General features: G+C 40.3%; 1 long non-coding RNA gene across 2 annotated transcripts in view; it reads right to left on the bottom strand.

Annotated features, from left to right (window-relative positions):
• Positions 1–11,367, bottom strand: part of LOC140739517 (uncharacterized) — a 104,152-nt gene extending 92,785 nt beyond the window's left edge. For both annotated transcript variants that reach the window (XR_012101663.1, XR_012101664.1), the window contains exon 1: positions 11,275–11,367. This is a non-coding gene — a long non-coding RNA (uncharacterized lncRNA). The remainder of the gene's footprint in view (positions 1–11,274) is intronic.
• Between the last annotated feature and the right edge of the window lie 5,108 nt (positions 11,368–16,475).

The raw sequence follows: 16,475 nt of genomic DNA, 5'->3' as shown, positions 1-16,475 counted from the left end.
AGGAACACAATATAAACAACATTAGAATCCCCCCCAACCCTGTATCTTACACACAGCAGTGAAAAATGTACGCGAATACATCTCATCTAAGACGTCTACTACTTTTTAGTACACACGTGCTGAGCCCCCGAACAGAGACTAAACATTCACGTTACGTGGTTACATGCACAATCAGTCATGATACAATAAAGTTAGACGAAAGGTACACTTTGGCACAACTTTTACAAGATATTGCCTGGTAGTTAAATTACAGGAAGACTGACCTGCTTAGCTGATAAGGAACTTTGTGAGCCACGCTATCCAGCATCGAGTTCTTCACTCGTGAAAATCTAAGGCATCCACATTTAAAACATGTCAAATGACCGATATTCCCGATTCATCAACAAGCATAAACGAATTCACATGGATATCATCAATTAATCCTCACCTTTCCTCACCATGCCTAGCATCTCTGGGAGGAACTTGATTCCAACGCCCTACCAGCTTCGGCAGCAGAAAGCAAAATGGTCTCCCCATTATCCCTCGCGTGCGTAATGACGTCACCATCTCCACTTAAAGGCACAAACAACTATTCCAGCATTACCCGGATGAATGCCTAAGTACACTTTTAACGATACTGAATAAGATTCGACAGTCACCCTGTTACACAAAAATACCAGGTCATTTCTTGTTAATCTTTACAATCCATTGCCAATCCAGAGCAGTAGAAGGCCATTAAGCCTTTTGCTTAGTCTCCAGAGTAATGTGGAAGCCCTGTTCATGTTTTAGAGTATTTTAAACCAACAAATGTCCATCAACAATGGCAATTATCCTCTAATTGACCTCAGTATACAGCCATATAGATCAGCTCTTCAGAGGGATACTAAGCCGGTCAGATTTCTGCACCACTTTGGGACATGTTGTTATCTAAATGATCCAGACTATTTAAATACTGTACCAATGACAACAGCCTCACCGTATCAAAATAATCAGAAGTACTTTGCAGGAGCTGAATCAAATAAAATCTAACGCAGAGCTATAAATGGTGAATGTCCATGAGCTTAGTCAGAGATAGTACATCTGAAAGGAGGAAGGAGGGAGAAATAGGGATGGGGATTAGGGAAGGAATTCTGGCTCCGGCTTTGGCAGCTGACAGCACAGCTGTGAATGGTGGAACCATTATAGACAAGAAGAAATGAGAAGCCAGAGTAAATGATTGTAGAGAGTTGTGAGGCTGGACGAGGTTACAGAGGTGGTGAGAATTGAAAACAAGGGTAAATGTTTTAACAAAATTTTGCTATTAGGTCTGGGGCAAAAGAAAGATCAGGAATTTAGTCCAGATTTTCAGAAGGTTGGGACACAGGCAGTTAGAATTATATTAGTGTGCAGTAGAGAAATGTGCTTTTGATCCACACCATCCAATATAAAATGCCTAACTTCACTAATTCTATTTGCCTACATTAGGCCCATATCCTTCTAGTCCTTTCCTACTTATAAACCTGTTCAAAAGCTTTTGTAAATTTTGAAATTGCATCACCCTTTCCTACAGCCTGTGACTGCTTATTCCAATATTCACCAACATTTGTGTTCAAAACCTACCCCTCAGATTTGCTCTAAATTTCTTCCCTCTCACCTTAAACCTGTTCTAGACACTACCCTGGGAAAATGTTTCTAACTATCTGTCCTATGTATGAGCTTTGTCATTTTATGAAATCCTGTATCACTCCTCAGCCTCCTAAGTTTCAAAGGAATTCAAAGTACATTTATTATCAAAGAATGTACAGTTATACAACCTTGAGGGTTGTTTGCTTACAAGCAGCCACAAAGTAAGAAACCTGGAAGAACCCAATTAAAAATTAAATAAATAAAGTCCAGCATCCATTGCACAGAGAAAGGGTGAGAAACACAAATCATGCAGACAATAGAAGTGAGCAACGACACTCTGAACCAAAACGAGTCCTTAGCTCTGAACCCCAGAACAGCCGAGAGCAGGCCCAAGCCTTGGTACCTGTCCATCATATTAGAGGGCACAGAGCACAGCAGCTGGGAGCAGTCTTCATAGACGCAGCGCTGTGGGGAGAGTAGTTAACATTGCTGGAGAGTGAGGGAAATTGACTCTCGCTTCCGGTCCTGTCACCCTGCCTTTCTAGTTTATCATTTAAATTGTCCAAACAATACCTCATTGTAGGACCTGGCCTTGCCTTGCCCAACGCTGGCTCCCTAGGCCTGAGTAGACGTAAGAAGAAGAAAAAGTAGGATCTGGACACTGCTGTAGCAAAAGGCTCTGGGCCTAGAACATATCGGCTAGATTTCACCACCTAGACCGAAGCTGCTCTTGATTTCTTCAAGTCTTGATGCCCAGAGCAATCAAGTAAGTTCAATGAAGTATAAACTCCCCCAATCTTTCTTTATTACTACAGCTCTACTTCAGGCAACATCCTGGTAAATAATTTCTACGTTCCCTCCATAACTACCACACCTTTGTTGTGTGTAGTGCAGTGGCCATAACTGTACTCTAAACTACAACATGACATTCCAATGTAGTTTCTGTTCATCCATTTGGTTCACTGGCTTGGAAGGTATGGCTGACACCTCCTACTTTGTTACATGTGGCTACGGTACCATGGCAAAAGGGGAAGTCTCATCAGGGATTTTCAGAACACCTGGACTACATATTGTAGTCTCCCACATTTAAGAGAGGGTTGATTTTTGAAGCAAAGGGATGTGACGGTAGTTTGAAGCAGAGGGGAGAAGGAGAGAACCATCAAAATGGCAATTTAGCATTTGGGTGCTTAGTGGAAATAGGAAGTTGGAAATCAGTCAGTTGGAAGTGGATGTTAAGGGTGACATAATCCCAAAGAGGGGGAGTTTTCAAGGTAGAAAATGGTCTGAGCTGGAGCATCAGGGGCTATAGATGTCTGACCCAGTAGGTTAGGGGATAACTAATAGAGATAGATGCTAATTTATCAGCTGATTATTTTTGTTAGGGCTGCCCAATCCAGTGAAAATTAGAAAGCTCACCACACACCTCACCAAGCTTACCAAGTGCATCATTATAAGAAGTCTACTAATCAGAAGAAAACTGAGGTGGATTCGCTAATAACACAGGTAGGCAGAGCAGAGGGGAAATGTTTCTGCTGCTTTCAATAATAAATGTTAACTTTAAAGAGCCTATTTTTGTATGTTAGTTTAATATTTCCATCACAATGTTATTTCCAACATTTTTTTGCAGTTGTGTCATTGTAAGCATTGGTGTTGCAACATTACAGGCAAGAATTGGAAACTTCAGTAAAAAAGAGGTGACTTCTGGAGATTTTAAATTTTCTGGATGTGCAGGCAGCCCACATGTTAACATGCCATTTTATGTAAATAAGTCATTAGAAAATGGAATCTTATTATCTTGCAGAGTTCATTTGTTCGTTGTGCATCATATTGTATGACATTTCCATGACCATGATTGTTCTTGGCAATTTTTCCTACAGAAGTGGCTTGCCATTGCCTTCTTCTGGGCAGTGTTTTTACAAATGGGTGACCCCAACCATTATGAATACTCTTCAGAGGTTGCCTGCCTGGTGTCAATGATCCCACAACCAGGACATGTGATATGCCCCCACCTGTTCCCTGGCTTCATGTGACCCTGATCATGAGGCAAAGCTGGTGCTGCACCTTGCCCAAAGGTGACCTGCAGGTTAGTGGAGGGAAGGACCACCTTACATCTCCTTTGGTAGAGATATACCTGCACCCTGGCACCCAAATCCTACTGACTACAATGTTGAAATTTTATACTGTCGAAAACCCTTTATAGTAGCACGTAGGATATTGTGCTTATTTCAAGAATACCTTTGAAAGATACCTGCAAACGTTGGCTCATTCACTTCATAATATTTGCCATTAAGGGCATTTTCCTCGGTCCCAAGGACAACTATTTCCTGACTGATCATTCTTTGAGAAGCACCAAAAGTTTCTTCAAAGTATTTATTTTTATTGTCCATAAATATGCATTTGCAGCCTGTTGTTTGTATAGAGAGAGAGAGAGAGAGAGAGAGAGAGAGAGAGAGAGAGAGAGAGAGAGAGAGTTACTGCCCCATAGGAGATGACATCATAAGCATTCTTATTGTTCTAAATTTTCTGGGAGTGAGCCAGACTGTGCATTAAGGCATGGCCCATTTTAAAGAACAGACCAATTAACTACCATTAGGAGTGCTCTGTGCAAATCTGCTGGGCTCCACTGGGAACAGACTTATTTCTTGACTACCATGACACTGGCCTAAGTGGAGGAAGAGCAGATGGCTTTTTCTTATATATTAAACCTCATTAATTCATTTCTTTCCAGTGCTCCTGTACTAACTCCTGAGGGTCTGCTGTTCCTAATGCTCTCAACAGCATGCCAACAGAAACTTGACTCCTAATGATGAATTTTCCAGACAAGAATGCATTGGGTTATTTTTTGACCAACAGCAAAGAATGTACAAGCTATCTAATACCCGACATTTTAGTTAGGGGTATGGAATCAAAATCAAAATCAGTAATGCCAGATAATATACTTTTTTTTCTGGTTTGAAGGCATTGATACCTGTTGTAGCCCCCCAGCTCCAGCCCTGTCCAAGTGAACTAACACACTATAGGAAAGGAATGAAGTTGCACTAATCTTCCTCGTGATTGAGCCAGCAACTAGGCGAGATCACTCAAGAGCCAAGTCCTGCCCAGAGGTCTGCAGAGTGATAAAGCTGGAAGTTGTGCTGCTTCAATGTTAATAGCACTGAAAGTAAAGGGCAGGCAATATGAAGTGTTGAACGTTGCCTGCGGTGCCCAGGTGAAAGTCTCTATTCTCCCTTGCAAGTCTGACATCTGTAAAAGGAATGAAGTAAAATGCACTCAGGCATTCTCAGCCCATTTCCTAATAGGCACAAATCCATATAACTGCCCATAACTCAATATTAATTGGCACTAAATTGGCAGTGTTACCCAACGAGCCTGCACGAATGGTAGGTGTGGGAAATGGAAATGTCATTGAGATACATTAGAGGGGTGCTGTTCTGAGACTGTGGTTACCCACATTATTTCATGTTCCAGCCCTGGCAATCTCACCTGATAAAAGCAAATTTATGAGAGATTAAGAGAAAAAAAACACATTCATATTTAATCTCTATGGTCTTGGTTTAGCACTGTGGAAATGTGAGCATTAAAAACCTGGCATGGCAGCATCAACTAAAATATTTAAAGGGAAAGTATTGTTAACAACTATCCAAAGTACTAACCTGCCAAATGCACATAGATTGGAAATGATAACTGCAATTGAGAACAGATATAAGTTGTACTAGTGTCAAGAAAATTGGCCACATTGTTAAGACTAAGAAAGAAATCTTCAGGCTTCAGAGAGATCTTAATGGACCGGTTGGCTGCTAGAAAAGTGTTGAATAGAATTCAGTCTAGAGAGGTGTGGTGTCATGTATCTGGGGAGGGCAAACAAGGGCATACATGGCAAACAGTAGAAAGATGAAATATTTAGAGAAAAAGAGAGTCATGTGATTCTCTTTGATCTTTAAGGAAATACTGCTTACATAGAACTGAAAGATTCAGCAGCTGTTGTGAAAGTATCATTCATCTCAAAATTTACTGCTCTCTTATCAGAACTCTTATCAGAGATGTGTTAGCTTTCTTGAACCATTAGAGCACATCCTCATTCCTACAGTCTTCATCAATTCTTCCCTAATTATCATGTGGTAAGATCTACTGGTCCACGAGGATATTTAGTCTTTTACCAATCCCTATGAGGCAAATTTTAGAGCCATTTACCTCCACTATTTCCCAGCTTATCATCAACAAGCTACCAAGACGTTGCAACAGAGAAGTTTTGTTATGCAGACTAAACCATTTCTCCTCAAGGCTTTGTGAATTTATATTTACTCTGGTTAAAATGTCTATCCTTCATCTTTCCTTCTAATTTAGGCTGAAAGATAGTGTTTCATGGTGGTGCATTTTTAAAATTCCATGGCCTGTTTGAGCAATGCTTCCTTTATTGTGCAAATTTGCCTTCAGCACCCCAACTGAATCTGGGTAATAAGATGTAGTAAAATAGTGTACAATACTAATGACTTGATAGATTGTTCAAACTATTATTTGGCAAAGTTCGAACTTAATTCCTCTATAATAATTCTGTAGTGGTGTATGATCCCACTTGCCTTCCTTCTAACCATGCTAAATAGATATCAAATAACACTGAAACATTGCTACAATAAACTGTAAGGACTCGTTAATGACCTTCCTTCTTAAAGTTCGAAATGACAACATATTTTATGATTGCATGGTGTACAGTTGGTTCTATTTGAAAATCTTCAATAAATGAAGCACTCACATTTGGACGGTCTGTACTGAATGCTAGAAATATATTGAGACACAAGGCTGACCACCCCTCCACTCTTCGTTTCACTACTGGAAAAATCATGGACTTTTACCTCAAGATCAATAGCAGCCTATGATCAGTAACAGAAGACAAAAAGTCTTCACGACAAGAATCGGTGAAATTTTGTAACTCTAAAAACCATTTTTAACAGCTCCGTCTCAATCTTACCTTTTTTCACTTTTGGGCAGGTAAATGATAGGATTTCCATGGCCAAAATATGACTAATCACTGCCTCAACTCCTTTTAGAAGCATGACATGCAAGTTTCAGCACAAATCTAATCCCAAATTGCAGCTAAAATTACCCTGTTCTAAGGTTTTTTTCCCTGAACAGACAGATTCCTTTCCTCCACAGCCAGTATTCATCTTTTTGAATACCTGATGAAATAGAGTCAACACTATGGCAGTTTCAAGCAGAACTGAAGTGTTGGGTTGCCCCTGGAAGTGGTTGGATTCCTGGAATTTTCAGGTTTTCCGTCTCTGAAGGTGATCTTGATTTTTTTTTTGGGAATTGGCAGCACCCATTTTCATCAACTAGCATGTCTTTATAAATTACTTCCTTCTGCACAGAGGCTCATTTGCTTTTTTTAAAACTTGACATTAGGATGATAAACACTTCCTCTAGTATATAAAGGTTTTTATCATTCCTGGTGATTACAATTAGTATGTCATACTAATTGTCCTGAAGCTTCTTATAAACTGTTGCATTATTTTAGGTGCTGATTTTACCTCATATGATAGCACTTGTTCAGAATAACCTCTAATGGGTATTAATTGTCAAATAGTGTTGGCTCTTTCTATTTATATTAACCTGGGCATAGGCGTGAAATATATCTAATTCACTGAACACTTTCTCCCCTGCCAATTTGTGTTCTAACCTTGGGGCAGAGTGTAATGTTCATCATCCATTCATCAATTAAAGGTCTGTTTATAATTTACACGGAGCCAGTCAGTCTTATCTGCCTTAGGCATCACCATATAGATGTTGGCCAATCATTCCGTGGTACTTTCTCCATACCTTGCAATGCAATTGTTCAGACATTTCAGTGCTAGCTCTCCAGAAACACCCCCCCCCACCACCAACCCCAGCAATGCTTGTCAGTATGTGGAACATGGTCATTTTGGGCATCAATGAACTGATGGATCCTTGTTCAGAAGGTTAGTGAAACCCATGAGCAACAAGTTGCAAATTGAACCCGTGGAATATTCCCCTCAGCCTTACCAACAAGAGTTTGTACGTTCAGGTGATAAAACAATATTTGTAAATGTGAAATTAAAACCTTCATTTCTGAAATCATATTGCTGAAATGATATTTGGAGTTTATACCAATGAAAGAGGCTTTTGAGCTCAGTAATGAAGTAGTTCAGATTGTGTACACTACATGCTGGGAGCTGAATATTTCCATCACTACAGAGAGTGTCCAGCTAACACATGAGCTATTGCAAAATGCTTCACAAACAGGTTATGTTTGGATGCCATTGCTGTTTGCTACGGTGCTGCTGGTCCAAATGCAACACAAGTGCAGTATAAAAACAGTTCGCCACACATTTAGAAACTGGCTCAAAGATATCCTGAATAGCAAGTATACAAGACCACATTCATCCCAAGTTTGCAAGCACAAAACCTGGAATCAGCAATCAATTTCCTAATATCAGCCTTATTTATATGAAGTCAACTTTGTTGGTGACTATGTTAAACGTGGCCACTGACATAGGAGAGGCAGTGTTAGCTACCCTAATGAACTAAAAGACAGTGTGTTGCCAATCCCTACAGGTCAATGAGTACAAGGGTTCAGTCCTGTTCCATTAGTACTGTTTAGCAGTGCTCCAGTGAAGCTCAATGCCCTAACCATCTGGTCCACTTCACTTCCCCTATTTGAAACCAAGACCAGCTCTTCACAAACTTGGCCTTCTACATGATCCTGACCATGATCCAGCTACATGATCATGATCATGATCTACATGATCCAGCTCACCCACTTCCACATCTTTTTCTGCTCGTTACCTGCCAGTAAAACATTTAGCCACCCCTTGCTTACAGTACCAAAACAGCACTCAAGTGATCTTCGACACCTCAAACGTGAGATTATCCTAAAAACAATCCTATGCTTAATTCACATCAATACCCATTCTCCCCTGGGCTATATTGGTTTTCAGTCTGTCAATGCCTGAATTTTAATATTCCTACACTTATCTCTAAATCTTGTCTAACTTGGAGGAATAAAGGGCTATCCTAGCTTTCATTCTAATTTTCTACCCAGTCACTCCATCTAAGAATGGATTCAGGACATGAGAAAGTTTATAAAACATTGAGTGCACTTCCTACTTTTTTTTTCCTTTTTGCATTGAAGGCGAGTAAAAGGTTCAGCAATTATTATTTTATTAGATAGAAATAAATCTATCTTTAAAAGTGAATATAATTTATGCCTATATTCAGAGTAGAGTAATCTGCTACCTAAAGAACATCAGGAGGAACCTGTCACTGACAACTTGGCAAATAAATAGTCTGAGAATCCTTTGTTCATATGACACAATCCAAAACTCAGAAAAATTAAAAAGTGTGTTTTAAAAGAAGTTTTATAATTTTATGGCCAATGAGAGAAAAGTACAAGTGCATATTCTGAAAAGCTTGCATCGTGTCCTAAGGTTATTTGGCAGCACTGGGAGGGAAGTTTGAGACATTATCGTCATGTTCACTGTGATGAATGAGCCAGCTGTGCATTGAAATTTCTGTGAATTCCCTAATAATGACGATATTGTTCCAAGCAACGTAACAACATAGCACCTCCATGGATGGTTCCAAGCCCAGCTGGAGAAGGAAGAGTGTTGGACATGAGGCTAGCAATTCCATCCCGTAAACACCCAGTGCTACATAAACACCAACAGAAACTTCAAAGACCCCATCCTTGGGAGAGAAAGAATTTTCAAAGATGGTCTACAGCTGGGGACAATTTTAAAGACTGGCCTAGGACAAGTGACTCTGGTGAGCTGCTCTCAATGGCCTGTGCTCCAGTAGGGGTAATGGGCTAAGAAGAACAACAAAAACACATCAATATTTCAATCTTCCTTAAAATGAACTGAAAACTTTGGAGTACTCAGCAAGCCAGAAAGCATCTGAGTCGAGAGAAACAGAGTTGACGTTCTAATAAAGCTGTACGTTTCCTGCTCTAAATCCTTAAAGCATGAAGCATCAAGCATCCATTTACCACCCTGACTGTAATCAGATAATTTAATGGTAATGAGACATTTAGGGAAAGAAACATTGCAATTCTTGATATTCCTGTTTGAGATGGTTGAGAGCTTCAAGCTCCAAGGTGAAAATCTCACCATTAGCTTACTCTGCGCTGACCATATAAACGTTATGATCAACAAAGCATACTTCATCACAGGGCCAAGTCATGTCCCTGTCGACCTTTACCAATTTTCATAGATGCACTGCTGACAGCATCATATCCAGATCAGCGCAGTTTGCATCATGCATGGACTCCGACTACCTCGGGAAATCAGCCAACATCATCAAGGGCCCCCTCGCTCCTTGGTCATTCGATCTTCTTTCCCCCTCCAGTGGGCAAAAAAAATTGCAAAAAGCACATACCACCAGGCTTGACGGCTATAACTCTCTTGAATGAACCTCTTGTATAAAAAAGATGAATTCTTGATCTCACGGTTTACATTATCACAGCCCATATTGTTTACCCATACTTCACTTTCTCTATAACTGTTACTGTAAAAACATATCTTTCATTCTTTTCCTTTATTACTCCTTAATATACTGATGTCTGAAATTATCTGTATGGATGGCATGCAAACTGAAGTTTTTCACTGTATTTCAGTGCATGTGAAAATTGCTAATTACCAGATGCTAAACAGTTGCTATATTTTACATCTTGATCTGGTACCCTTACTTGATCCAGCCTATATGCCATTTAGTCCCTCTGAAGTATGAAAGTGGCCTAAGAAACTGTTAATTCGTATCAAACACTGTAGAATGTAGAAAGGCTTTACACCACCTTCTCATCAGCAGTGAATACTGTCCAGAGCAGACACTGTGAACTGGGACAAGCAATAATGTAGTGGAAGGGCTTTGTAGCAGATGGCAAAGTCTGAGTCTCAGGTGCATTCATAGAAAAAGAGCTTGAGAGTAAGCATTGCCAAGTCAAGGGATTAATATTTAGAGAACTGCTTCATCACAGAGGTTTGCAGGGCAATGCTGGATTGTGGTCTGACAGCCTTTCAAATTCTAAGTTCATAAAGCACCAAAATATTCTGCTAATGAGATAACATGGGGCCTGGAAACAAGATCAGCAGCCCTGCAGCTCATTTTTTTAAATTCTGAAGTGGTACACGTTGTTTATTTAACTCTGTTCCTAAGGCTACTTGTCGTGATGTGAACATTTCATCTAGTGCTGATCAAAACGGGTAATTATGATTCACAGTTGGCAAAACATAGGAATAAGGCAGACTTTTCCAGCAATTAATTCAATTCTGCCACAGCTGGCTTTGCAAAACAGATGAAAGTTTTAATATTTCCATTCATTTTAAAATTTATGTGTCAAATGATGACAATAAATAACTATGGCTGCACTAATCCCATTTCCCTGCATTCAAACCTCATCTCTCTCTGTTCCTATCACCCTTCCTTTTAAATGCTGTACTTGTTTCTGCATCTACCGCTTCCTCTGGCAGCTCATTCCATGTACCTAGTGCACTCTGTGCACCTAAAATCTCCTTCAAGTTTCTTCCCTCTCACCTTAAAGTTATGTCCTCCAGTTATAGACTTCTATGCCCCAGTAGAAATACCATGAATATCTACCTATTTATGCTCCTCAAAATATTATAAACCTCTATCAGGCCACTTTTCATCCTCCTATTCAGCAGTGAGAATTCAACTTACCCTATCTCTCTTGTAACTAAAGTCCTCTTTTCTAGGCAATACCCTGGTGAATTTCTTCCATATTCTTTCCAGTGCCATCACATCCTTCCTGTAGTGTGGCAAACAGAACAGTATAAAGTTATCCAAGTGAATCCCAATCAATATCTTGTACTGCTGTGTGCGAATTAGACTCAGGTTTACTATCACTGGCATATGCCGTGAAATTTGTTGTTTTGTGTCAGCAGTACATTGCAATACATAGTAAAGCATCTATAACTAATAATAAAAATACTACATACTGTATATTAAAATAAATAAGTAGTGCAAAAAAGAGAGCAAAGAAAAAAAAAGTGAAGTAGTGCACATGGGTTCATTGTCCATTCAGAAATCTAATGGAGGAGGGGAAGAAACTGCTTCTAAAGCATTGAGTGTGTGTCTTCAGGCTCCTGTAGCTCCTCTGATAGCAGCATCAAGAGAGGGCATGTCCTGAGTGATGGTGTCATTATGATGGATGACGTCTTTTTTAAGGCATCACTTTTTGAAGATATCCTTGCTGCTGGCGAGGCCAGTGCCCACAATGGAGCTGGCTGAGCTTTCAACTTTCAGCAGCTTTTTTCCGATCCTGTGCAGTGGACCTTCCATACCAGATATTGATGCAACCAGTTAGAATACACTTCGCAATATATCTTTAGAAATTTGTTAGAGTCTTTTGTGACATGCGAAATCTCCTCAAACTCCAAATAAAATATAGTTTCTATCGTTCCTTGTCTGTATTTGCATCAGTATGTTGGGCTCAGGATAGATCTTCAGAGATGTTGACACAGAAAAACCTCAAACTGCTCATCCTTTCCACTGTTGATCCCTTGATGAGAACTGGTGTGCATTCCCTTGACTTCCCCTTCCTAAAGTCCACAATCAATTCCTTGATATTACTGACATTGAGTGCAAGGTTGTTATTGTGACACCACTCAACCAGTTGATCTATCTCAGTCCTGTCACCATCTGATATTCTGCCAACAATTGTGTATCATTGGTAAATTTAAAGGTGGTTTTTCAGCTGTGCCTAACCACACAGTCATAGGTGTAGAGAGAGTAGAGCAGTGGGCTAAGCATGCATTCCTCAGGTGCATAAGTGTTGATTGTCAGCGAATAGGAGATGTTATTTCTGATCTGCACTATGATCTCCTGATAAGGAAGTCAAAGATCTTGTTGGAGAGGAAGGTACAGAGGCCCAGGTTTTGTAGCTTGTTGATGAGAACTGGGGGTATGATTGTGTTGAATGTTGAGCTGTAATCAATAAACAGTACAGGTTGTCTGTAAGTATTGCTGTTGTCCTGGTGATCCAAAGTTGAGTGGAGAACCAGTGAGATTGCATCTGCAGTAGACCCATTGGCATTGAAAATACATGCCAAAAAGGCAATGTTGAAATAGTTACGGGGGACTTCTGTATTCAGGGATTGGGAAAATCAAGTTGGTGCTTGATTCCAAGAGGGGGAGTTTCTAGTGTGCATATGAGATGGCTTTTTAGAGCAGCTCATGGTTGAGCCCACTAGGGGAACAGTTATTCTAGATTGGGATTTGTGCAACGAACCAGAATTCATTAGAGAGCTTGGGGCAGGGATTCCCAAACTTTTGTATGCCATGGACCAATACGACCCCTAGTTGGGAACCCCTGGCTTAAGGTAAAAGAACCCATAGGGCAAGTGATTATAATATGCTTGAATTTACTCTTAAATATAGGAGAAGCTAGAGTCAAATGTATCAGTATTACAGTGGAGTAAAGGGAATTACAGAGGCATGAGAGACGAGTTAACCAGAATTGATTGGAAAAGAATTGGAAAAGAACACTGACAGGGATGATGGCAGAGCAGCAATGGCTGGAATTTCTGGAAGTAATTCAGAAGGCACGGGATGAAAGAGGAAGAAGTATTCTAAAGGCAAGATGACACAACCATGGCTAACAAGAGAATTCAAAGCCAACGTAAAAGCCAAAGAGAAAGCATATTTCAGATCAAATGTTATTGGGAAGTTAGAGAATTGGGAAGCTTTTAAAAACCAACAGAAGGCAACTAAATAAGCCATTAAGAAGGTAAAGATGAAGTACTAAAATAAGCTGGCCAATAATGCTAAATAGGATACCAGAAGTTTCTTCAGATACATACAGTGTAAAAGAGAGGTGAGAGTTTATATCGGGCTGCTGGAGAGGTAGTAATGGGGGCAATGAAATGGCAGATGAACTAAATAAGTATTTTGTATCAGTCTTCACTGTGGAAGACAATAACAGTATGGTAGAAACTCCAGGAGACAGAGGTAATGAAGTGTGTGAAGTTACCATAACGAGTGAAAAGATTCTCGGGAAACTGAAAGGTCTGAAGGTAGATAAATCACAAGGACTAGATTGTGTACACCCCAGCATTCTGAAAGAGGTGGCTGAAGAAATCATGAAGGCATTAGTAATGATCTTTCAAGAAATGGTTCCAAAAGACTGAAAAATTGCAAATGTCACTCCATTCTTCAAGAGAGGCAGAAGGAAGGAAACTATAGGCCAGTTAGTCTGACCTCAGTGGATGGGAAGATGTTGGAGTCAATTATTAAGTATGAGGTCTCCGAATACATGATAAAATAGGCTCAAGGGAAAATCCTACCAGACAAATCTATTGGAATTCTTTGAAGAAATAACAAGCAGGATAGACAAAGGAGAATTAGTTGATGTTGTGCACTTGTATTTTCAGAACACCTTTGACAAGCTGCCACATGTGAGGCTACTTAACAAGCGATGAGCCTGTGGTACAACAGGTAAGATTCTAGCATGGATAAAGCAGTGACTGATTGGCAGGAGGCAAAGAGTAGGAGTAAAGAGAGCCTTTTCTGGTTGGCTGCTAGAGACTAGTGGTGTTCCACAGGGGTCTTTGTTGGGACCGGTTCTTTTTTACATTATATATCAATGATTTGGATGATGGAATTGATGACTTTGTTGCAAATTTTGCAAATGATATTAAGGTAGGTGGAGGGGCAAGTAGTTTTGAGGAAGTAGAGAGGCTACAGAAGGACTTTGACAAATTAGGAGAAGGGGCAAACAAATGTCAGATGGAATACCGTGTTAGGAAGTGTATGGTCACATATGTTGTTAAAAGCAATGAAGGTGTTAACTGTTTTCTAAAAGGAAAGAAAATACAAAAAACTGAGGTACAAAGGGATATGGGAATTCTTGTGCAGGATTCCCTAAAGGTTAATTGGCAGGTTTAGTCTGTGGTGAGGTAGACAAATACAATGTTAGCATTCATTTCAGAGGACTAAAATATAAAATCAAGAATGTAATGTTGAGACTTTATAAAGCACTAGTAAGGCTTCACTTAGAGTATTATGAGCAGTTGTGGGCCTTTAGAAAGAATGTGTTGAAACTGGAGAGGTTTCAAAGGAGGTTCATGAAAATGATTCCAGGATTGAATGGCTTGTCATACGAAAAGCGTCTGATGGCTCTGGGCCTGTATTCACTAGAATTCAGAACAATGAGGGGTGGCATCATTGAAACCCATCAAATTGTGAAAGGGCTTGATATAGTGGATGTAGAAAGAATGTTTTGTCTGGTGGGAGAATCTAAGACCAAAGGACTGTGGTGAACTAGATATACCTGTCTGACTGCTCCTGTGGCTCCTCCCAAGACCCTGCTGACTACCCCTGTGGCTCCTCCCACAGACCCCTGTATAAAGGCGACTGTGGCCTGCTGCTCTCCCTCATTTTCCCCAGGATGTAGTGTTGTCCTTCAGTCAATAAAAGCCGATATCTCACTTCCTAAGTCTCGGCGTGAGTTATTGATGGTGCATCAAGGACACAACCTCATAATGGAGAGCTGTTCTTTTATAATGGAGATGAGGAAGAATTTCTTTAGCAAGAGTGTGGTTATCTGTGGAATTCATTGCTATAGGCAGCTGTGGAGGCAAAGTCTTCATGTATATTTGAGGCAGAAGTTAATAAATTCTTGACTGGTCAAGGCATGAAGGGATACAGGGAGAAGGCAGGAGTTTGGGACTGAGAGGAAAATCGGATCAGTGACAATGAAATGCAGAGCAGACTCAATGGGCCAATGGCCTAAGTTTGCTCCTATATCTTAAGGTCTTATTAAGGTGATAGGCAAATTGTAGCCATGATCAACCTCTCGAAGCACTTCAATACAATAGGTGTGAGTGCAACAGGGCAACAGTCATTGAAGCACCTCATCTTGTTCTTCTTGAGCACTGGTATGCTTGTCGCCCTTTCGATGCAGATGGGAACCTTTAATTGCACTACTGAGAGACAGAAGCTGTCCGTGAGCACTCCCATCAGTTGGAAGCCACAGGTTTTCAGTACCTTACCCACTATATCAGGGCCTGATGCCTTGCAAGGGTTCTCCAGGTGTGGAATGTATGCTTCTATCAGGATAATTGCAGAAAACTCCCATAGCAGATAAAATGGGTGAGACCTTGGCCGCTAGATTTTGCGAGTCAGGTGAGACAGAATAGTCTAATCATCAAAGACCTTCCTTTTTAAATACGATTAAGAAGTTGGAAGATTTATGGATAATTCATTCAATTCTGTTTGCATCTCCTCACCAATAGAAGCAGCAAGACTCAGACAACTTTTAAGCATAGACTGATATGTAGCAATCACCTATCTAGCCACCTACCCTTGATCTTCATTAGCATTTCCATACCCGAGTTCCTCACCACCATCTCCATGAATGTGACACTGTGGCCTTGTATACACTATGGCTGCCAGAGGTTAAGTCATCTGTGGCGAATGGTTAACCTTGCGACTCCGTGAATTTCCTTTGGGTGCTTTGATTTCCACCCGCGTTCCAGACATTTTGGATCAATTAGACACTGGAAATTGCCTTTCGTGGTAGGTGGTTGGTAGAATCTGGGGGAAGTTGATGAGAACGTAGGGAAATTCATGTAAATGCATTGTTTAATGGCTGTTATGGACTTGATGGACTGAAATGCATGTTCCTTAACTGTATAGCTCCATGATCAAGTCTTCATAACTATGAGTCAGTTTGGATAAATCCTACATTTACCTTTGAATTTTAGCACATTTCCCAGTATGGCACTATCCCTTCATCCACAGATGTACCTGTTGCATCCAATTTACTCTCTCCAACCATTCCATCTCCTTCCTTCTAAGCTCCAACTGGCATGAATGCTGACAATATGAATTCTTCAGTGGAGTCTATTGTATCCTAACCG

Source organism: Hemitrygon akajei, chromosome 15 (genome assembly GCF_048418815.1).
Source record: "Hemitrygon akajei chromosome 15, sHemAka1.3, whole genome shotgun sequence".
Taxonomy (NCBI): Eukaryota; Metazoa; Chordata; class Chondrichthyes; order Myliobatiformes; family Dasyatidae; genus Hemitrygon; species Hemitrygon akajei.
The sequence above is the reverse complement of the archived record's forward strand: the minus strand, read 5'-3'. Positions and strand labels throughout refer to the sequence as shown.